The 24953-nt window shown below is 38.6% G+C and overlaps 1 protein-coding gene across 4 annotated transcripts in view; it reads right to left on the bottom strand.

Annotated features, from left to right (window-relative positions):
* The window catches only part of LIMCH1 (LIM and calponin homology domains 1), a 371911-nt gene that overhangs the window by 243462 nt on the left and 103496 nt on the right, over positions 1-24953 (bottom strand). The window lies entirely within an intron of this gene.

Below are 24953 nucleotides of genomic sequence, written 5' to 3'. Positions count from 1 at the left end.
ATGTTCATTTCATTAGTATCTTATTGAGGTCTGGGGACTTTACTCCTTTGAGTTTCTAAAACCGAGGTAATCACTTCCATGCAGAGCAAAGGGACAACATGTGGGAGTAGGGTGGGGGGATGTCACTTGTGCTAATGTATCGCCAAGAGCTTTTAAAGTCTTAACTCTTCACAATTTAAAGTAGTTAAAAGGCTTCCTTAGCACCCGGGGTATTAGAATGTCTCTGGAACATAACAAAAATCAGGCTGTGGCCCTAAAAAAAGAGTCTAATAATCTTCTTTCAATTACCATTCTTTTAGGTTTTCATGAAAGCTCAGTGAACTTTGGGTGTCACTCAGTTTTTAGGGATTACAACACTTTTAGGCCTCTGTGTTGTTGCTCAACCATTTCCGTAGTGTCCGACATTTCGGGACTCCATCTGGGGATTTTCTTGGCAAAGGTACTAGAGTGATTTGTCATTTCCTTCTATATGTAATTTTGCAGATGAGAAAACTGAGGCAAATAGAATTAAGTGACTTGCCTAGGGTCACACAGCCAGTACAGTGCTTGAGGCCAAATTTGAACTCAGGTGTATTCACAAAAAGAACTTACATTTCATTTAGTACAGGAGTTCACTGAAGAGAGGAGTATATTGGTTAATAATAATAGCTAACATTTACATAGTGCACAAAGATTCTGCAAAGTACTTATGCTTATATTATCACATTTGAACCTCATAATAACACTCTATGAAGTAGGTACTATTGTTAGATAAATGTTACAGATGAGAAAACTGAGGCTGGGAGAGATTACATAACTGACACAGGATGGATTGGAGGGTGGGAGGGAGATTGGAAGATCTGTAAAGAGGATGTAATAGCAGTCCAAGGAGGTGATAATGGGAACTTGTACCATTGGGGCACAGTGAAAAGAGAGGGCAGAAGAGAGACACTGTGATAACAAACTGACTGGATTTAGTAACTAAGTGACTCAGTGGGATAGAACACCAAGTCTAGAGTCAAGAAGACTTTAGTTCAAATCTGGCCTCAGACACTTACTGGCTATGTGACCTTGGGCAAGTCACTTAACCTCTTTTTGCCTCCATTTCTTCATCTGTAAAATGGGGACAATAATAGCACCTACCTCCCAGGATTGTGTGGATCAAATGAGATTATAATTACAAAGCATGTAGCACAGTGCCTGGCACACAGGCAACATCATATAAATGTTAGTTATTATTAACTGAATGAGAGGTGAAGGAGAGGGAAGTCTAAGGGAATGTCAAGTTTTCAAGCACTGGAGAGTTGGATAAAGTTTACCACTACTGACGTTGAGTGACGTTCTAAGGAGGAAGGGGTATAGGGGAAATGTGGTAAGTTCGGTAACAGATCTGTTGAATGGGCAATGGCAGTAGGACATCTGAGCAGAAATGTTCTACACACGACTGAAGATGGAGGCTGAAGGTTCTGAAGAGTTCGAAAAGTCATCTGCTGATAGATGGTCGATTAGACTGTAGAAACAAACCTAGAGAAAGGACAACCAAGGGCAGAATTCTGAGGAACATTCATTTGAAGGGGGTCAAGAAAAGGAGGGATATGATTTTGCTTTGGGGCCAAATCTGTGATTCCATCCATGTAGGGAGCTCTCCAATGCAGATAACTAACGCTTTTGCAACTTATTTTGTTAGAATTCTTGATACAGGGAATAGGTACGTGACTTACCCAGAGTCACAGAGACAAGACACATGTCAGAGGTAGGATCTGAACCCAATACTACCTTATGCCAAAGCCAATTCATTAACCACTAACCCATCCTCTGTCATTTAATAAGGTATTATATTTAACCCTCAAATATAAATTAATACTCTAAATATCAATGTAAGTATGTTTTTCCCAAATAGCTATATCAACATCCTCATATTAAGATAAAAATATTCTGAGCAAGAGACTTAAATATTGTTATTTGAAAAAAAAATCTTCAGTAGAATGTAGTTATAGTTGTGCCAACAATACCTAAAAAAAAAAACTCCATAGAAAGAAAAAACTGATATCTGGTATATGAGCTGAAGAAAAAAAAAAGATGAAAATACAGGGATCATGGGGGCAACCCAGTGATCTCAGCCCTGGGGTACTTTATATATTATCATTATAGACTTCAGCATCTAGGAATTTGTCAAGCATTGGCAACACTTCATAAAGCAGTATGTCATATAACGAGGAAGACATCTACTCCAACAAGACTCCAAAGAAAACAAATTTTAACAATGTGGGTCAGAATCTTCAAGCACACAGATCACACTCCCTCTCTAACTTAGTGGATAGATGGTCTTTGAATGATGTTATGGACAAAATATTCTGCAAGCTATAGCCAACCTGGTGAGAAGTAACTATCTACAAACATAGGCTAGTTTTCAGCCATTGGACATAAAATACATCCCTGAGTCCATTCCCAAAGCAAGCACAACTTAAAAGAAGGTGTCAAAGCTTGAGTTTTGCTGCTATAAGCCTTTGAGAACCCAAGGTCACCTCCACAAGACGATGAGGTAGGAATTAAGTGGAGCGGTCCAATAATAAATTAGTATCATAAATCTGCCTGTGATGCTGTCATCCATGAAGCCCAGAGTAATCAGAGCATTGTATTTTGAAAAGAATCAGAATATACAGTACTTACAAGTGTCCCATTTTCTGATAGCCAAACATACACCCCCCCTTCATCAAAGTGTTGTGGATTTTTTTCCCCAGAGTGTTTTATGGAAAAAGGTTAAGTTGTTTGCAAAAATTAAGGAATCTCTTTGTTTAAAAAAATAATACCAGAAAGAGAGGTGAAGCTGTTTACCTTTAGTCACTTAATCTGTACTTTATCTATTAATACATATATATACTAATACATTTTATTAATTTAATCACTTAACTTGTGTATATTCCTATTAGAAACTGTTATGAGGAAAATAGTTCCACTGAAATTTCTCCAAATTATGCAGCATGGTTGTAGGAAATCCAGTCAACTCATCCTTTGACCAATCCAACAATACCTCTTCCAGGCCAGATCAATCCAGTCCCACTAGACCACACATGAGTCACACCCTCCACTGACTCTTGGCTCACCCTTCTTATTTTATGGGGAAGGGGAACACACCCAGATGTAGTGGACTGAAATTTGTTAAAGAATTATCAAATTTTTAATCAAAAACTAAATTTTTTGAAAACATTGCTATTACCAGAAGGTTTCTATTTTCCTTGCCGTTGTTTTGAGATCTATCACCTATTAATTCTTTCTATTCCAGGAAAAATTATATAGTTGGCTCAATAAATTGAACAAAAATTATTTACCCTGGTACAAAACACAAGTGCATAAATGCCACTTTTTAGGGATTCATATGTAGGGATGAATGATCTTCACATCAATAAATTCCCTCAAAGAATGCATACTGTCATGTAATAGATTGGGGAAAAATAGATAGATTTTGGAATAGATTGGGGAAAAAAGGAAGATATAAAGAAAAAGGTACAGAGGGTACAAAGAAGCAGTCACATTTAACTATACAGTCACAAAATCTAAAGTAGAGATCAAAGAGTCCCATCTCCTTTGACCTTTCACACTAGAATAAAACATTTTAAAGGCCTTTAAACAGTCTAGTATCAGAAGACAGACTGTTGGATTTGGAAACAGGAAGACTAGATACTAAATTTAGCTAGCTGTGCGTCCCTTGGCCAACTTACTTAGCCTCTTCCAGCCTCAGTTTCCACATCTGTAAAAAATGAGGAGAACAAAAGCACCTACATTTCAGGGTTATTGTGAGGATCAAATGAGTACTAGGCAAATAGTAGCTATTATTAGCACAGCATATACTTAAAAATCTGCTGGTGGACAATTCTGATTCCAAAGTGCTTCCTGAGAAACAATTCATTATGACCACAGAAATGCCTTATCTTCCTTGGGTTTTCAAGTACCTTTCACTAAGCTATAGACCTTGCATAACCTAGACTCATATTCAAAACTAAGGTCAAGAGCTGCAGGTTTCTTTGTTGTTCAGTCATTTTTCAGTAGAATCTGACTCTTCATGACCCCATCTGGGGTATTCTTGGCAGAGATACTGAAATAGTTTGCCATTTCATTCTCTAGCTCATTTTACAGATGAGGAGACTGAGGCAACCAGGGTCAAGTGACTTGCCCAGGGTCACACAGCTAGTAAGTGTCTGAGGCCAGATTTGAACTCAGGAAGATGAGTCTTCCTGACTCCAGGCCCAGTGCCTTAGCGACTGAACCATCCAGCATGTAGCTGCCCCATATAGGTTTCTACCAGAGCACAACAAAAGGACCTAGCAATCAAGGCAGGGTAAGGCATCTTACTAAACTAGACCTGATTACTAAAAGCATGATCTACAAGTGTCGCCATTGTTTTCTCATAACCATCCCTTCAATTAACATTGCTGCCACACGTGCATTCTCCTCACCAATGCAGACATTAAACAAAAGCTTCCATTTAGTAGATCACTCCCTTTTAGCAAAATATGTAAATGATTTTTTCAGAATCCAAAGTGACAAGAGAAGTGTAAAAAAAAACCCAAGAGCAACAGAACTTTTAAAAGATCTGACTAAAGAAAACACTGAGTTAGGGTTACACTTACACACACATAATGTGAAAAACTATTGCCCCAGTGGGCCCCCCAAAAAACTCTTAACGTTTCAAAGAATATTTAAAAGGAGGGTGATAGGTTCAGTTAAAAGTGATACTTTGTTCTAGAACTGGAGGACAGAAAAGTGGGCCATTATACAAGGATCAGGGTTTGGAACAAGTGGCTTCACCCTAGCCTGGAAAGGATTCAACGCCTTTAAATCTTCTTAAAGAAAACTAAGTCTGTGTAGAGCCCATGTAAAATTGCATGCCATCTTAGGGAGGGAGGGGGAAGGGAGGGGAGAAAATTTGGAACTTAAGGAAATGATTGTTGAAAACTGAAAAAAAAAAAAATTAATAAATTGGGAGGGGGAAGAAAAGAACTAAGTCACATGAAACTGAACTTGGGATAGATATCAACTGCGCAGGGTGTCCCAAAAGCCTTACTGGGGTTTTAAGCTTTTTGGAACACCCTGTATATAGTTTGTGCTCAGAAATTTCATTATAATTCAAAGAAAGACTAGTTGTGTGCTTCCCAACTGAATGTGCTACACTGTTGTGGATGGGATGGGTATACTGGGTCCTGCTGGAGAAGATGTTACTGCAAAGGTAAAAAGCTAAGTTTTTGATCAAGAAATCTTTCTCTTTCTTGCTTATAAGCAGTGGCAATAAATAGGAATAGCTCAAGCTTTCACAAGAGGAGAAACACATGTTACTATTCATAATGTTAATAACTAGGGCATCTTTGTGGCCCAGTGAAAAGAGTATAGGCCCTGGAGTCAGGAAGACTATTCTTCCTGAGTTCAAATCCAGCTTAAAACAGTTGTGTGACCCTGGCCAGGTCACTTAACTCTGTTTACCTCAGATTCCTCATCTGTAAAATGAGCTGGAGAAGGAAATGGCAAAAGAAAGTGGTTAAGGGCATTTATAAAATTTAGATCAGATATATAAACAAAAACTCAAAGACCTAAAAATCCAGATCTGACCTTAAAAAAAACCTCCTCTATAACAGTTGTTACAATAAAAGTTGTATTAAGTTCACAAGCATGAGGACTCTTATCTACACTATTAAGTTCTGACACTGATATGTCAAAGGAACCAAATGACATTGAGAAGAACTCAAAAAAGCGTGCTTGATTTGGGAGGTGGATTTTTTTTTTTTTTTTGGCAATTTCATATTTTACACTTGCTCAGAATACATTATTAGGAACTGACATATTCCATGTCAGTGTTTTCAAGCACTAAGGCACCGTAGCAATAAGAGCTCCGTTACTTTTATTACTAACGATGGGTAGAACATGCAGACAGCAAGGTCACAGAATCACAAAATACAAAGGGCAGAATGAACCTTAAAATCATGTAATTAAACCTATCATTTTCCAGCCATCAAGGGACTTTTCCAAGGTTGTAGAACTAGTGATGGACAGAGTCAGGATTCAAATGCAGGTCAGATGGACAGAGCTAGGATTCCAATGAAGGTCCAATAGTCTTTCTAATATATACACTGCTCGTAAATATTCTACAAGTGTCCTGCTATTTTTAAAGCTCATTTTTAGACCTGCTAAATAAAATAAGTCTCCCTCAACACATGCATACAAATGAGGTGATAAAGAGGATGTTTACTTGCTGGGCTACAAAAGGGACAGACGCTGGTAAAGGAAACAATTAATATCTTCAATGAGACTGCCAGCTAAAGAATCTTCAGCCGCAGGATACTGACCAAGATGGGAAAGCCAGTTCCATGAACTCTGAACAGAAAGAACTTTGAATATCATGAAAGAAATGATTAAAGGGTCAAAATTTAAGCATACAAGCAAATCTTCACTTTGGATGGAAAATTCAAAATTTAGGCAGGCTTTTTTTAAAATTAGACTTTTTATTTATGTATTCTACCGGTTCTCTTTTCTCCCTACTAATCTTGTAACAGTTCAATCCCTACAGTATATTTGATGTCTACAAGTCTTTTACACTGACCACATGAAAAGAGTCAAAATATATTTCTTTTCACCTCTCTTAATAGTGAACAGGAAAAGACTGCACTGTTCCATTTGAGCCTTACAACGAGGTAGCTACTATAGGTATTACTGACCTCGTTTTATAGACAAAGAAACTAAGGCACAGAGATACTGAGCTATTTTTCTATTGTCATGTAACCATTAGGAGTCAGAAGTGTTATTTAAACCCAGGTCTAAAGAGTTTGTTAAGCTTTAAAGAACTTTGTTAAGCTATGGGTAATTATTGCAAGGCAATGCTGCAGAAAGGGGCTTGGTGATTCAAGATGAGACAAGATGAAAGCCCGACTTTTCACTTATTACTTCTGGGACTTCACAGAAATCATTTAACATCCATGGGCCTCGGGTACCTTCTCTGGAAAGCAAAAGGATTGGACTAGATCTCCAGCTCTACTCTCTTAACATTATGATATTTTTTGAGCAGAGAATCTGATGAAATTAGTGTTTGGGAGAGCCAGTCTTAGCTTCACAATTAGTTCCAGATCCACCTCTGCACACACTCACAGTAAATTGAAGCCTCATCAACCCCATTCACAGTACTTCCTCTCCCCTCTTGCAGTCTTCTAAATGAAAGCCCACTTAGCGGACTGCCTTGGGATAGCAGAAGTTAAAATTCAGTTTGAGTTTTGCCCATGGCAACTATCCTCGGTGCTAAATTCCCACCTGATATAGAGGATTCCCTTGGGCTGCCAGCTCCAGCTTTGCCCTTTTAAAAATGAATGCCTCCAAGTGTCCCATAAAATTTAAAAGGCAGGTTGTTTGTTTGTTTTTTTCTTTTTCCAAAAGTCTTACTCCAAAGAAAATCTAAAAGCCTCTAGGTCTAGGTACAAAGGGGACGGGGTGGGTAGGGGTGGGGGGGAATTTAAGAGGAGGAATTGTAAGATACTGACATGGAAATAATGCTAAATAACTTCCATGTGTATAATTTTTTTATAGTTCAAAATGAATTCACATCTATTAAAATATTATCATTAGGACTACAAGCTCCTTGAGGGCAGGGGCTATCTTTTGCTTCTTTTTGCATTTCCAGCATTTAGCATAATATCTGACGCATAATATGTATTTAATAAATCTTTACCGACCGATACATCATGTTATTTGATCCTCACGTTGACACCTCAAAGGTAATGCATTATCCCTATTTTGCAGATGAAGAAATAGAGGCCTGGAAAAATTAAGTAACTTGATTGAGGGAGGCTGGATGTGGAGTCAGCAGATCCATGTTCAAATACCAGACCTTCTACTTACTTCACTATGACCTAGGACAGTCAAGTCACTTAACTTTCCTGAGATTCATTTTCCTTATCTGTAACATAGTGGGGTATGGTCTTTAAGGTCCCTTATAATTCTGAAACTATGATCCTGTAAGGTCATAGCTGATAACTTATCTGTCATGTAACTGGGACAGGTTCAATTTTTAGCTCTGCTTCTTATCTACTTAAGTAGTGCTGGGCAAATAACTAGGCAAATAACCAGTCAGGCTCTCAGTTACCTCCAGTTGTAATGTGAGGAGGTTAGACTAAATCATATTGACAGTTCTCTGGTCACTATAAACCTATAATCCAATGACCACAAGAAGATTGGTTGAGTTTTGAATAATAGGTTTTTAATTTAAATTGCATTTTCTGAATGACACATTCTCAGACCAGGGGAGGAGTAAGGGAGGTCTTGTAACTTGGCCACCTCAGTCACCTGATCTATCTCCATTAGAATTATTCTTGTGAAGTCACATCCAAACCTTTGAGTATGTATCAAAACCTTTGTTCTTTGGAGGTTTTAGGATGACAATTGCAAATCTTTCAGTTACTGAGCAAGCAGCTGATGATAGAAAGGTTTTTACAGAAAACCAAGTAGAGCAATATATAGCAAAAGAGAGTGATTTTATTCAATTTTAATAAGAGTACTAATAATATAGAATTTTAAATAATTAACGTTTCACATGTTGTTTGTAAGTGTGTGGCATTTTTAAGACTTTAAAATACACTCCAACTTTTGGGACACCTTATTTTACAGTAGTGAGATATTTTGCTAAAAAGCAAAGAATTGGAATCATGATAAATGTCCTCTGATGAGAGAATGGATAAATAGATTGTAGTGTGTGATGGAAAAAACCATAAATACAGAAAAGCATGAGACACTTTATGGCAACTGAAGCAAGATGAATAAGCAGAACCAGAAAACACACAATGCTTAAATCAATGTAAAGAGAAAGCACAGTAACAACCAAAGAATTCAAACTGAATGCTGGCAAAATATGAACAAGCTTGTCGTCAAAGAAGAAACAGAAGATAGGTGTCTTTCCCAGCTCCAACTCCCCACCTTTGAAGAATCTGGAGAATCATGGGGTAGAACACCCAATATAACATCAGACTCTGTCTATATGTTGGTTCATTGTGCCAAACGGTTTTATTAGAACTCTTTGGATTGTTCTTTGGAAAGTAGTAGAAAAAGGGATTCACTGGGAAATGTAGGTGATATCCAAATTAAAGTTATCAGTGAAAATTTATCTTAGAACATTAAATAGGTTATCGAGACATGAGACGGTCCCTCGTTAGTTCTTTGGATGGTTTTATGGTTTGTTTTTTTTCAATACGTAGATTAGTTTTACAGAGGGTTTTTTTTTTTTGCTCTTTTATTTGTTTTATAGACTGTCATGAAATCTGGTCGAGTCAATGAGCATTTATTAAGTGCTTCTTATGTACCAGAGTAACTGGAGATACAAAGAAAGGCAAAATTAGTTTCTGTCTTCAAAGAGCTCACATTTTTCTCTCACATGGGGGAGACAACCATGTATAAACAAGATAAATTGGAGGTACTCTCTGAGGGAAAGCACTAGCATTAAAGAAGATTATATAGGAAAGCTCTAGGAGGCAAAGAAGAAAGAGATACATTGAAAAATACAGATAATGTAAAAAACAAAAAATATCAATGAAAATTTATTCTTTTTTTGTGAAAACATATTCTTAAAATAAAGGGTGAACATGAAAAGAGCTGAAAGTTTTGAGCCTCATTGTTAGGGAGCTGAGAAATTACTTTTATACTAACAAGGAGTTTCCAAAGGATAATGAAGAAGCAACTAGGAGCACTTGCTATGGCAGTAAATGTAAGCTTTAGTCTTTCTTCAATTCCTTCTGTTTCTATAAGGTTTCAGGAAAGTTTGTGCCTAGAGGATAAGAAAGCCAGCCAGAAGTCTCTCAATTCTCTCTCCCCACTTCCCTTCCCATCCATTTCCACCAAGCTGTTCTTAGAGCTTTTGGAAAGCAAACATGACAGATGAAGCCTTCTTTGATAGCATAGGTAACTAGAGAAAGTATCTTCCCTCCTTTTAAAATCCAAAAGGTACCAGGGGAGGGAAAGATGGGAGTGGAGCAAAGAGAAAAAAGAGTGATTGATCTTCCATCACAGGATGGAATAAATAATGACTCAGTATACAGAACTACCCAGAATGTAAAATTCCCCCTCTAAGTGAAATAGATATAAACCCCTGCAAAAAGAAAACTAGAACACCATTGGGCTTGGGTGTACCCATGTTCTTTTCCCTTGGTCTGGGTCACTACAGAAAGATTCAGGGTAGAGGACACCAAAGGCCCTTAGACCCTTACAGGGAGGGATGTTAGAAGAGTGGGGAAAGAAGATCAAAGAAGTGGAAAACCAAGTTTTCAGATAAGTATGAGGTACCTGTGTCTTCACACACACACACACACATTTAATAACCACCCTCATTACAGTATTCATTCTGTTTGTTACACAGACAGCTTTCAACTATCTTCATAAGTTCAGTTCCAAGAAAGCAAATAATGGACTAGCCGAGCAGCAGTCGCCCCAGGGAAGGCTGGACTTCAGAGCAAGCAGAATGGGATGGGTGGAGGGCCCTGGAATGGCTACTTACATTAATATACACAGAAACCACACAAAAGGAAAGGAAGACCTTGGGGGCTTTTGAATATCTTCTCTAAAATGCCCTGCTCCCTCCCCTCTCCTCTCACTGGTTTTTGTTTTTGTTTTTTTAATGGTAGCAGAGTACTTGGGCTCTCCTTCCTCCTCGGCCTAAAGTACACCCAACACAATAGATATTCAAGTTCAGAGCTCAACCTATACGGGTGGGGGTGGCCTTGCGAGCTAAATTCAGATTTCCAGAAACCAAGAACTCCATGGTAATCCTAAACAACAAGCTTTCCTGTTTCTGAGAAAAACAACAAAACCCAGTAACTTTCAAAGATGCCTTAAAAAAAACCTTACAGACCAGCTTTTGTTGGGTTACGCATAAATTATCCCAAAACACATGGTAGCCACTTCCCTTAAAATTCCTGTGCTTGAAAACTACACTTCCTGCCCCACTCTTTTCTTCCACTCCCTCCATTTTCTTATCTCCCTGTAGTTTAGTCCTTTAAATCCACTTTTAACTGGTTGTGTGCCTTGGACAACTTGTCTTATTCTCAGTTTTCTCATCTATAAGGGGAGGAGGGCACCCCAAATGACCTTTAAGAAATTGATTCTAGCTCTGTGAATCTATTCTAATTTCTACTTATCCCAATGACTTATCTAAGCCAAGAATCTCCCATTCCTATTGAGAGATCCCTTTCTAAATAAATAGCCTGCTGGCCACTGTTCAGTCACTTGGCCTCAGACAAGTCACCTGGGGAAACCAAGGAGTAAAATGACTTGCCAAAAGCATATAGCTCAATTTCATGGTATCATATGTTCCAAGCTGGAAGTAATCTTAAAGGCCACTGAGTCCAACCCCATCATTTTACAGATGAGGAAATTGAGCCACAGAGAGGCTTTCCTAGGGACACACAGAGAGTAACTGTCTGAGCTCAGTCTTGAACACAGCTCTTCCCAACTCAGAAGCCAGATCCTATCCACTATGCCAAGCTGCCTTTCCGGAATTCACTTTTAAACTGCCTGGGGAATGAAATTGCTATGCAAAAAAAAAAAAAAGTGAATAAAATTTCAAAGAAGATGCCTAGCCTACTGACTATAAAACCTTAGTATTATTCAAACGTAGAGAGATAGCAGGCAGATGAGACAGAGAAAAGGGGTGTGGGGGAAGGAGGGCAAATAGATAACAATACCTAAGCAAATCATTTTTTTTAGAACTTAAAGGTTTCATGTCACCCTTAGAAGTTTTCCCCAACAATGTCAGAAACAATTTTATAAAAACATGTATCCATTTACATACAAATCAAATCATTATTATTGATTCAATTAATGACTCCCTTAGCAGGCTCTAACTGGCAGCCAACTTGGTTGGAACGGCTACTCTTCAAAGTGCTAAAACTTACATCTGAAATTATAATTCGAACTTCTTTATTTCGATTAGTCTTCCTCCAAAGTAGTCTGAATAATGAGGTTTTCCTTGATTGCTGCAGTGAATAGAAGGAAACAGTAGTATAGATGGCTACACTCAGTCCCTAGGGAAAGAAAGGTGGAAATGAAAACTGTCTGGGCCAGTAAGAATGTCTATGGGAATCTGTCTATGACAGGAAGGAGCCTGCTCTGGGAAAAAAGCAGGGGAGTGGGAGCAAGGGCTTGGAATTTATAATGGAGTGTCTTTGGCTGCACCTAGATTTCAGAGTGAAAGCCAAAAGGGAAAAGAACAGTGCTGAGCATCCCACCCTCTCCACTCCTGGAAGCCCCATTTGGGTCCCAGGCTTGATCTACATAGAAGATGAAGCAGCCCATATTATCATCATATGCATTCTAAAGGAAGCTGGATTGTTGCAGATCAACTCCAATTTAGTCCAGGTTTTTTTAGTTCTAATGTACAGAAGGGCTCATGGAGCATAAGATACTCTGCTAAAGTAAACCATCAAGCAAGAGTCCTTCAACTTAAAGCCAGTGAACTTTTAAAAAACTGTTAACTGTTTTTCACTATATGTTTCCTCTATCTTCCTATATATTTTTTATGCTTTTAGAAACATTATTCTGAGAAAGGGTCGTTGGTTTCACCAAACAGCCAAAGGGGTCCATGATTTAAAAAAAAAAAAAGTTAAGAACTCCTATCCTAAAATCAACTGTAGATGAATCTAAAATTCTAGTTCAGCCACCAAACCATGCTGCCAAGTCCTCTAAACAGCAAATGGCTCTTAGCCCTTCTTGCAATGTATAGGGGTAGAGATTCCTAGTACTAGTAAAAATCTAGTATGGTCTCCAGAAGCAAAGAAGTACATCGAATAGCCATTTTCCAGGATATATTTCTTTTTGTCATTCTACATTCTCAGGGTGCCTAGGATCTAGAATTAATCCATTCAACAAGAATTTGCTCTTAACCTGGTAGAAGATGTAGCTATTAACACATGTTCTCCATTATGAGAAACAGATTTTTAAGAACAGATGGAAAAGTTCCCAAAACACTGTTTTATTTTAAAAAAAAAAAAAAAGGATATTTAGTTTTTGATGGAAATTCAATTAATCATAGTTTGAATACACATCACTGCAATAATAATTTAAAAAATAACCTTTCCAACTTGAGCTTTATCGTACTTGTTTCCAGATACAGAACCCTATTAGGGTTCATTCACTAGGACTAAGAATTTAAATCAATTCATTTTCAGCACCCGGAGCTTTTTATTAAATAGCTTGGTGCTTCTGAAAGGTGAGTCAATAATTTAATCATTTTTCCCTGATGTTTCTCAGTTATGCATTTGTTCAGTTGTGATGGACCCCTTAATGTTCCAATTATGAGCTAATCGGAAAATAATCATAAAAACAACTTGCCACACGTCTAATGTGCCTTAAGATTTATAAAATACTTCCCTTACAATAAACCTAAGAAGCAAGCAGTACAAGTATTATTATACCCATTTAACAAATGAGAAACTGGAGGATAGGGGAGGTTTATTAACTAATTTGCCCCTTGTCATATGTGGAGCAAAGCACTGAGATTAGAATTGCAACCTAAATCAGTTGTTTTATATCCTTAAAGTCGCGTTTGTCCTTTTGGGCAACATTTAACTCTATTCTGACTTTGAGATATCCACGAATATATTTTCTTCAACATTTATCTGTGATTTTTTTTAACAAACATTATTTACATTTACTAGAGTGGGATGGGGTTCTACGACAGAATGTGAGATCCTGTTTTTGCCCTTCCCTGTATCCCCAAAGCTTAGCAAGTGTCTGTCTGGTGGTAAACCCTTAAATGTAGTAAGAGTAGAAATGGAGCTGTAGTAGACCTTTAAAGGCTTGTTAACTTGACTTGATTTGAATTTACTTGTCTTGAATTGACTTGAATTCATCATAGATGGATGCAGAGCACAATCCACCAATATCCCAAAAGATTCCTTTCATTTCAATTCCACAAATATTTACTAAATGCTTACCATGAGCCAGGACAGAGGATACAAAGTCAAGAAACTAAAAGTAGTCCCTACCCACATGGAATTCACATCCTATATAAAGTGATAAGTAAACAAAAGATCATCTGAGAAAGGATAAAACACTAAAAAAATTGTCGGATCAGAAAAAGTTTCAAAGACTAGGTGGTAACTAAGATGGACCTTGAAGGGAGCTAAGGACTCACAAAGAAGGAATACATCCCAAGTGTGGGGCTTGGGGCGGGGGAGGGGAGGGCGAGGAGAGAAGAGACACAGCTTGTACAAAGACAGGGAGGTCTGAAATTACTCGGGAACAGGGCAATGGTTTGTTGGAACAGAGAGTCAATACGCAAGCAGCAGCCAAACATAAAGGGCTGTAAAATGCCAGGGGGAGGAATTTGTGTCTTAATCAAGAGGCAACTGGGAGCACTAGAAAATTTTGAGCAGAGGAATAATATGACAGTCAGACGTGCTTTAGGAAGATTATTTTGGCAGCTTTCATGAACTATTGGGACCAAAAAAAGCAAAAAAAAACACCGAAATCAACATCTGGTGGCCAAACTTTTGGTGATGAGCCTTTCCAAAATTAGCTAGACTGGTTCTCCAACAATCCACGGTCCATGCTTGTTCGAAGACATTCCATATCATTAGGGCTTGTCAAAGTTTGTGATCTGCTGGCTTCGCTTTTAAGACCCCAATGGAATGTTTCAATCCCTTCCAAGCTCAGCTCCAGTGCCCCCTGCTACATGAAAACTTTCCCTCCTACTCTTCTTATACCACTCGGGTATCTTCCCTCACTACTTTGCCCTTCAGCTCTAACTCACAAGAAAAGGAGATCTTTCTCCTTCCCAACATAAACTCTGAATGTTCTTCCTTCATCCCATTCTACCCTAATCTTCTCCAGCAGACTGCCCCCTCTATCACCTCCAGTCTTTTCACTAATCTCCATCTGCTGACTACCTCCCTGCTGCCTACAAACATGCCCATGTCCCCTACATGGCAGTAAAAAAAACAAAAACAAAAACCTCACTGGATTTAACCATCCCCCAAAGCAATCACTCAATATATCTTCTCCTTTTCATGGCTAAAGTCCTGGAAAAACTCATCACTGGTGCCTCCACTTTCTGTCCTCCCACTGTCTTCTAAATCCTTACAATCTGGCTTTATCAGTCAGCTGAAACTGCTGTCTCCCAAGTTACCAAGGATGTCTTAATTTCCAAATCGAATGAACTTTTCTCAATCTTCATTCTTCCTGGCCTATCTGGAACCCTTTACAATGGTCAATGACGCTCTTCTGGGTTTACATACATAAAACTCCTTTCTCCTGGCTCTAGATGCTTGACCACCCCTCAGTCTCCTTTGCTAATCTTCTTCTAAGTCATGCCTACTCACTGTGGGCATCCACCAAAATTCTGTCCTGGTCCCTCTTCTCTTCTACACTATGATGCTCACTAAAAGCATGGGAAGCCTCAGCCTTCCTGAGGTGGTCAGAGTAACCTACTTTATTAACAGCTTTACACCATTAACAAACTGTTATCTTGCCCAGAAAACTTGCTTCACTGTCATTTTACCAGACATAGTACATAACAATCCTGATCCCCAAGTCATGCCTGGAAAAACGAAAGAGGATAAAAAATCAACAGGCAAAGGAATATTGGAGACAGTAATCTTACTGGCTTTTCATGAGTTCAATGAGCATCTCAACATATATGATTCTCAGATGGATTTGTGATCAATGTCCTGTGCTCCAGCTGTGAAACACCAACTGCCTTTTGGATGTCTCAAACTGAATGCTCAAATGCAATATGTCCAAAACTGAACTCTTCTCAACTTTCCCATTATAGTTGAGGGCACCATTATCTACCCAGTTTCCCAAGTTCGCAATCCAGATGTCATCATTTACTCCTCATTATACCCATCCCACATATCCATTTTGCTGCCAAATCTTGTCTATTCTACCTTTGCAACATCACAATTTTATGCCACTTTCTTTCCACTCATATAGATGACACCCTGATACAGGTCCTCATCACCTCATGACTTTTTATTGTTCGGTTGTTTCAGTCAAGTCTGTGACCCCATCTGGGGTTTTCTTGGCAGAAATACCAAAGTGGTTTGCCATTTCCTCTCTAGCTCAATTACAGTTGAGTAACTGAGACAAACAGGGTTAAGTGACTTGTCCAGGGTCACACAGCTAGTAAGTACCTGAGGCTAGATTTTGACTCAGGAAGATGAGTCTCTCTGACTTCATGCCCAGCACTCTATCCACTGAACCATGATGCCCTTATTTAGTTACAGTTCTTCCCAGAAGTCACTTTGCTGTGAAAACTTTCATGAGAAGCCCAACACTGAAGGCTTCCCAAAACACACAGAGGAGATCATAGAAGGGGAGAAAAAGGCCAAGCAAAATGAGTAAAAGGGCCAAGGGTCCTATTCCTCTGATAATCACCATTGCTGGCATTTCTGAATCTTATTTAGCTATTTAGTCCAAAGCTGAGATCATTCCCTCTCTTAGAGGGAATGCAGTCAGCAAATGACTGACAGCAAGGAATTCACATTATATTCCAATCTAGTCTGTTCTCTTCCATCATGAAAATGGACTGACATCAAACTTGAAAGTTTCTGACAATGAACCACTATTTTAAAGCAGTTACTCTTGATGTAATGAGGCTCAAGCCACAATCCTTCAGGGAAACTACCTTTTAGTTATATTTGAGCTTGCAATTCTTTTCTGCAATTGTCCATTTGTAACACTATAAGCAGTCATGTGTAAATATCTCCAGGTTAATTTTTTTTTCTGTATTACTAACCAATACACTCCATGGAAACCAAGACCTTGACTAGACCACTCTAGGAATGCCCATCATCATAGCCAATATCAACAAACACTCAAATACGATTTAAAGGTCAGTAGCTGCCCCATCTCCAAACACACATTCAGTTCAACTGCACAAGCATTTATTAAACATCTATTATGGGCAAAGCATATGCACAAAGACAAATAACTGAGGGGGAGGGGAAAATCAGTCACTAGACAAATTAAGTAATATTTTACTATACTTTGAGGGAAGAAACTGCTTTTTATCTGTTGAATGAATGTTAGTTGCAATTTTTTATTACCAAAATTGTTCAGAATAGGAATTCCACAGGTACCTTTGACCCCTTCTCCTTTTCGTGTATAGGTATTATTTTCTAAAAGGACCTCATTTCAGAACAGCCTTGCGATAATCTTCCAAGCCCTTGCCAGTTCAGACAAATGGTCAGTAACTGTTTGGCCTCTCTCACACGTACACAAATCTTACTTAGGCTTAGCATGCTTGCCGTACCATAAATTAATATAAAATGGATAAATTATGTGTTTAGACAAGATTCTCTTATAATAGAAATGTAATAAGCTTATAAGTAGATAGTCTATGATAATGGGGTTCCTGAACTTTGCTGACAAACAAACTATGAATAATGCAGCTCTTTCAAAACTCAAGTCAGTGATCTTCTAGGGGAACAAAAGATTATCAGTGCTCAGAACTAGGTCCAAATATAGACCATGGAAAAATGTCTTTTTGTGGACTGGGATACTGACCCCTGAGGGGAAGGAAGACTCGATATAAAGCAGGCCTAGGACTGCAAAGAAATTGTGGATTTACCCAATGGTAGGTGGTTTCTAGGGACACCCAATTTTAGGGCTTTAGGAATTTCAGTGTTTGTTGAGCTTGGTAAGGGGACAACATGTGTTAACTTTTACACTGCTGTTATTAGTTTCAGAAGCTCAGCTACTGTCTTCCGTTAAACAAATGAGTCCAGACTTTGAAAACAGAAATATTATCTATCTTAAAAAAAATACAATTAAAGAAAGCATAAGGAAAGAACGGGGAAGAAAAGATAAAGACTGGTATTTTTTAAGTTCAGAAACTATGTAAAAGACTGATGGATAGACTGTTGAACTATGATGATCATTAGCCCATGACGTGCATGTGTCGCTAGTGGAGAAGGTTAGGGATTCATTGGTATAAAGAGCTCATGAGGAAATACCTTTAGCAATGCAGGTTAGCACCATTTCTGCAACGTGATGAGAGTTGCCTTGAGCCCTGGGAAATTAGGGGACTTGCCCAGAGTCACATAGCCAGTGTGTTTCATGGACAGAACTTGCACCCAGACAGATCCTTCTAATTTCAGACTCAAGCCACTATACCACATTTGCCATCTAATGACTATCCAAAAATTAATATTCATACACTGAATCCTATTTTGATAAAACATTGCACATAATTTGAGTTTTACACCAATGCCCTCTGTATGCCTCAGAACCACAAAGTAATGAGAAACAGCACATAAATGGATCAGATAGCTGGGTTGTTAGGGTTTGGTTTGGAGTTTAGGGTGTTTTTTATTTTTTTAACTACAGTTAGAAGCATTACAAATAAAATCTGTTGGAATAAAATTTGCCAGAACTTAAATTCAAACCAAACGAGTAGTTTAAGATTTCAGAGCCATTCATAAACTCATGTGAACTGGAAGCCTTCTTTAGCTATTGGCCCATTCTCTGCATATATTTCATCACCCTTAAATCACCCTGAGTACAGTTAAGTCTGGTTATTAATATCTGTATTATCTGTGATTCTAAAAACCTTTCCAGGCAGCTACAGCCTTGTATATCAATCATTGTTCTAGTTAAACCTTTTATTATTTAACCTAGATTTTCTTTGGTTTACATAAGTCTTTTAATGACATTATCACATATGGTACAAGACAAAGGAAACAAATTCAGGGGGAAATAACTGAACCATATTCTCCTGCCAATGAGGCCATGTTTACTTTTCATTTTCCTTAGGAGTCCTGAATTAGAGGCTCAAACCAGTCCAAGAAGGAAATTCAGAATGTACCATTTTATCTGCAAAAAGTGTTTTCTTTCACCAGGTGTATTCCTGATGTCTTCTAAAGAGAATAAAGCTATTGCTTATAAATACTGTACATTAACACATCATTATTTCTTCTAAAAGAAACAAACATTTGGATCACATCTGGGGTGAAGGGGGACACACAGCTGTCTCTATTTCCTGTAATTTGGGCAGGGTTGTATTTTTTAGTTTGAGAAAGAAAAAGGAGTCTTCCTCACATGATCCACTGTATGGAAGAGCACAATTGATATGAAAAACTTCATTTGCTGCTTAATTCGAATATTTTTTGCTTTGTTCTAAATACTCCAAACAAAGGTTATTTAAGTAGATTCAGAGCCTGGAAAAGATTATGGTGTCTCACAGGTGGTCTGAAACCACAATGTTGGCCAAGGCAGATGGAATTCCCAGGGTTGTCAAGGAAGCCAGTCAATGACACCTCTATCCAATGTGAATTTGGACTCTCTACAAGGAACATGAGAGACAAAGCAATAATGATGGATTTTTTTTAAATGAGGGTGTCTTCATTTGGCTCTCTTTAACCAAGAAGAAGTGAAAACTGCATGGCCTTCCCCTTGATAGAACACGCATCCTAAATGGAAGTTACGACTTAAGCTACTCCCCCAACTGTTAATGTTTCTCCCAGTAAGAACATGAGAAGCACGAGGCATCATATGACACCTAAGTGATTCTGCAATTTCTTCCCCATTTATTTTGTAATGAAGGCAGGGTGGTACAGAGGACAGATCACTAGATTTGGAGTTAGAGAACCTAGGTTCAAATCCAGGTTCCATCATTATTATTTTCATCATCTTTTGCAATTCAATTCATCTTTGCCTTGGTTCCCAGTAAAATGTACGAGTTAAGATTTGGTACATTACAACTCCTAATCAATGATCATAATAACATAGCCTACACAATATCATTAGTCAAGTCAACAAGCATGTAACGCCTATCATATGCCAGGAACTCTAAGCATTACACGGGGGAGGGGGGAAAGAGAAAGAAAGGCCAAAAATAGTCCCTGCTCTCAAGGAGTTCACAGTCTAACTGGAGAGATGACATGGAAATAATTATATGCAAGCAAGATATATCCAGGGGAAATTGGAGGAAATCACAGAGGGAAGGTACTAGCATTAAGAAGATGAGGAAAGGCTTTTTATAGAAGTTGCAGTTTTACTTGGGTCTTGAGAGCAAAACTAGGCAAGCCAGAAGATAGAGGTGCAGAGGAAGAGAAGCAGACATGGAGGATTTATGCATAGAGTAAGGAGATGGAACAGCGAGGAGGCCAGGGTCATTGTGGCTGCTGTGGCTTACTGAATTATGGAGCAACATGGTCAGGTCTGTGCTTTAAGAAGATCAATTTGATATCTGAGTAGATAATGGACTACAGTGGAAAGAGACTTGACTGAGGTAGGGAAGCCAAGCTGCATGTTATGGAGATAATCCAGGAATGAGAAAATCAAGGCTTTCACTCCAGGGGTGGTGGCATCAAAGGAGAGAGGGAAGCATACATCAGAGGTGTTACAAAGGCAGCATTGACAGGACTTGGCACCTAACTGGATATGGAGATGTATGAATGAGGAAGGCAAGGATGACAACCAGGTTTCAAGTCTAGATGACTGGAAGAATGATGACAAGATGACAATCCATGATGCAGAAGTTAAGAAAAGGAAATGGTTTAGGGAGAAAGATATTGAGTTCAGTCTGGGACATGTCTTTGAAACATCCAGTTCCACAAGTCTGAGAGGCAGTTGGAGTGTAAGACTAGAAGTGAGGAGAGAGTTTGAGGCTGGATAAGTACATCTGAAATTAACCGCACAGACTTTCAAATATCTCTATGGTTTACCCTAATGGAAGAGTTTGATATTGATTCAATTCAATGTAAAGTGCAAATTTCCTAAGTACTCTTAAGTGACAAGCTCTGGGGATCCAAATACCAAAAACTAAACAGTACCTATCCACAAGAAACTTACATTCTATTTGAGAAAACACAGCATACTGCAATGTGACCAATATGGTAGGATTGTTATGTAATGTTTATGAAAATCCTAAAACGAAATGTTCCAAACTTCAGATGAAAATTAAATTTTAATTTATTTAAAAATGGACAGTTTTTAAGGAATAATCGTTCCTTGTTAATGATACCCCAAAATAATCATGCCTTACATTTGCATGGTCCTTGACACTGCTTTTACATATATCATCACCTTGCATTACCCTATGAGGTAGAAAGGTCTTAGGGGCAGCTAGGTGGTGCAGTGGCTAGAGCAATAGTGCAGGAGTCAGGAGGAACTGAGTTCAAATCTCACCTCAGATACTTGACACTCACCAGCTGTGGGACCTTGGGCAAGTCACTTCACTTAACCCCAATTGCCTCATCCTGGGTCATCTTCAGTCATCCTGATGAATATCTGGTCACTGGATTCAGATGGCTCTGGAGGAGAAGTGAGGCTGATGACCTGCACAGCCCTCCCTCACTCAAAGCAAAGTCAAGTGCAAGTCACGTCATCATTTCTCTGATGGCATGATCTTCTTCGGCAACTAAGGATGAACACACACACACACACACACACACACACACATACACACCACAGAAAGGTTTTATAGCTTTCTCTCCATTTCATAGATAAGAACATTAAGGCCCCCCAAATTTTAATGATTTGTCCGAGTTGACCTAACTATTACAAAACTGAGAAGGGACTTGAACCCTGGCTACATCCCCACAAAAACAGACTTCTTTCTACTACCCCAGGCTCCCGTTACCATTACCACCCAGAGCATCCATATGAATGTAGAAAATACAAAGAAAATTACTGATTTATTTGCCTAAGTTAAATATCACTCTCCATATTCAACTGAATTTTCACCTAAATTAAGCTCCGTTCAATAAGGCATTTAAAAATACACAGAAGAGAATTTAAAATTTCAGAAGGAGGAAAAGGGTACATTTTACTACTTTATTCAACATAACACAGTTTTGAAAAAAACAAAATGAATAAAAAAGAAATGTATGGTTTCATACAAAATTTTCTTTTGCTCTTTCGGATAATAATCATAATCCAATAGATTCACAGTCAAATAGACATTTTTTAAAAAATAAAGCTAAGTTCTAAAAGAAAGAATCCTGTCTTTTATTTATTACATCTAGTACATTCTATGCAAATAAAAGTTAAGAACAAAGTATTTTTTCAGAACAATAAAGTAAGTTTAAAATAAACTGGGACTGGGACAAACCGGTTTTGTTTTTTTTTTAATCCCATGGCCAAATACTCTCCCAACTGCTCTTTAATCCCAAATTAGCAATAACACAACATTTACCCAAATGCCCCAGGTAGAGGATGAAAACAGCTTTCTGATCTCAACATCACCCACCTCTTTTGCAAAGAGCTAATAATCAACATCCTCTCAGAAAGCTAATATGCTATTATATCAAGCAACGGCTCCTTTAAATGAAGGAAACGGCTAGATTCTTTAGAATGATTGCTATGGAAACCGCAGCTTCCATTCTTTGGAAAGTCAAAATAGAAACTATAGAAAAAAAATATGGAGACGTTTATTATGTACTGTTTTGCAATCCAGTTGTAAATGAAATGGTGCTATTCCGAAATTAGAGGTCTTCACTCTTCAGAAAGGCATTTAAAAAACTATTATTATTCCAGTGTAAAAGAACCTGGTTCTCTATTTTGAATCGCAGGCATATTTTAGATGTTCCTTTGAGGGGAAGGGGGGAGGTGACATGTGATAACTATGAACAATTCCAAATATTTTATTAAAAATTCCACTCCCATCTTTTTCCAACACCCCCTCACACCCCCAAATGTAAGCCCTGGAAAGAAGTGATGATTTAGAATGGAGGAACACACAGGAGGGCCTAGCTAGAGCTCTAGTTGAGCTTTTTAAAGCCTCTCCCCAGAGAAACAAAAAGTAATCAAGCTGCAAGATCTAAAATAAATCGTTTCTCAAAAAATGTAGGAGTATTTCCTGATTTATAGGCATGACTATATAGTGAATTTCTCTAAAGCAAATCCTATTAAAAAGATGGTTCTGCACATAAGGCAAAAAGAGGCAGCTTGCTTCCAAGTGAGAAGCCCTGGGTTCCAGGGTGCCAGTGGCCCTGACACTGGGTGCGGGGCTTCTGCAATAAATTTGCTTAACCAAGTAACTCTCTAAGGCTCTAACTTACATGGGTGCTGTCCTCTTGATGGGGGGATAGGAGGAGAAAGGGGAGGAAATGTGGACCTGAAAACAAAATAAAATTTAAAATTGAATTTTAAATTTGAATTTAAAAACTGAATTTTTTTTTAAAAAGGCTCTAAGTTATATATGTTACATGGGAGGTATGCCACATAGATAAAATCACAGGTCCAACAACAACCTTGCAGGGCACTTGCTAGGTTTCTGAGGTAAAAGATTTATCAGGCAGTCCCCAATTCCTGAAATGGGCACTAGGTGGTACAATGGGTAGAACACTGGACCTGAAGTCAGGAAGACCTGAGCTCAAATTTGACTTCAGACACTTACTGTGTGATTCTGAGCAAGTCACTTAACCTTGTTTGCCTCAGTTTCCTCTTCTGCAAATGAGCTGGAGAAAGAAATGGCAAACTACTCTAGTATCTTTGCTAAGAAAACCCCAAATGGAATCGTGAAGTGTTGAAATTCAACTGAAACAACTGAACTGCAGTGATTCCTGAAAAGGTTTCCATTGCCTCATACTAACACTCTCCTCCATTTCTAATTCAATCCAATAAACATTTGCTAAGTGCCTACTATGTATCAAGCAGAGTCCTAAGTGGTAAGGACATAATGAATCAAAAGACAGTCCCTGCCCTCAAAAAGTTTACAGTCTGAAGAGGAAGACAACACACGATGAATGAAGGGGACCTTGGAGGATGGGGATACCAGGAGATCTCTTGTTCCTCCTGTTCCCTGGAGTGGAAACCCAGAGATGCAAAGTGGAGTGAGCTGAGTCCAGTCTCTGGACTGGACTCTATAAAGGTAGGCATTGGGAGGAGTAGGGAGCTCTGGCCTTCAGCCTTCCAATCAGAATAGAGAGGAGGCTGAAAGGGGTAGAGTTAATTAAGGCTTAAGTCAGCAGCATGACGGTAAGAGTGATGAGCTTACTGGGGCATAGGGGAGGAATATTGTTCTATGGAGAGCTGAAACCCAGAGAGCAACAGATACAAAGTGGAATTAGATTTTTATAGCATTATTTCTGATTCTACATAGAAATTTGATCCATATTAATAGAGTTCACCTGCAGATACAAAACTAGAATAATATTTTGTAGGTCCTAAAATTCCACCTACAGGGGCGCTGTGCCATTTGACTAGTCCTGGATGACTTGACAAAGGTTCTGTACAATAAGAGAGTAAGAGAGATGATTTCCAGGCTGGGACAGGGAGGACATCCAAGAGGTCTTTGTGAAGGAAGCTGCATCTGACTTGGACATCTAGGTGGTGTTACAGATAGAGTGCTGGACCTGGAGACAGAAGATTTGAGTTTAAATTTGGTCTTAGATATTAGGTAGCTTTGTAGTGCTGGTCAAGTCACTAAATCTCTGCCTCAGTTTTCTCATCTCCAAAATGGGGATAACAATAGATCTGCAATTCTAAGGAAGACTCCCAAACCAGGCATGTTTTCATTCATCTCTAGGCTGTACTCCTGACTGTTCGGACTCTCTCTACCAGACCCCCATGTGAGTACCACCTTCCCTTTTCAGCTTCCTTTTATGTATTGTCTTCCACAATTTGAGCATAAGCTCCTTGAGGGCTGAGAATGTCTTTCTTTTCTTCTTCTATTTGTATTTCCGGCGCACAACAAAGTGCCTGGAAAACAGTCAGAGTTTACTAGATGCTTGCTGACATAATTACCTCCCTCAGTCGCGTTGTGAGGATAAAATAAGAATTTTTATAAAGCATTTAAATGCTAGCTAGTGCTATTTTTAGCATTTTATATTGCTATAAAGCACTCAACACAGTGCCTGACACACTGTAGGTGATTATGTAAATGTCTATCTGTTTCCTGTCTCCTCCCCTCAGAAGAAAGGAAAACATTTCTGGGAGGACAGAGCCCTTTCAGACCCAAGGAGTGCTGTTGTTTAGTCGTTTTTTCAGTCGTTTCCGACTCTTCCTGA

Source organism: Notamacropus eugenii, chromosome 6, assembly GCF_028372415.1.
Source record: "Notamacropus eugenii isolate mMacEug1 chromosome 6, mMacEug1.pri_v2, whole genome shotgun sequence".
Classification (NCBI taxonomy): domain Eukaryota; kingdom Metazoa; phylum Chordata; class Mammalia; order Diprotodontia; family Macropodidae; genus Notamacropus; species Notamacropus eugenii.
This window is presented reverse-complemented; position numbering and strand designations above follow the sequence as displayed.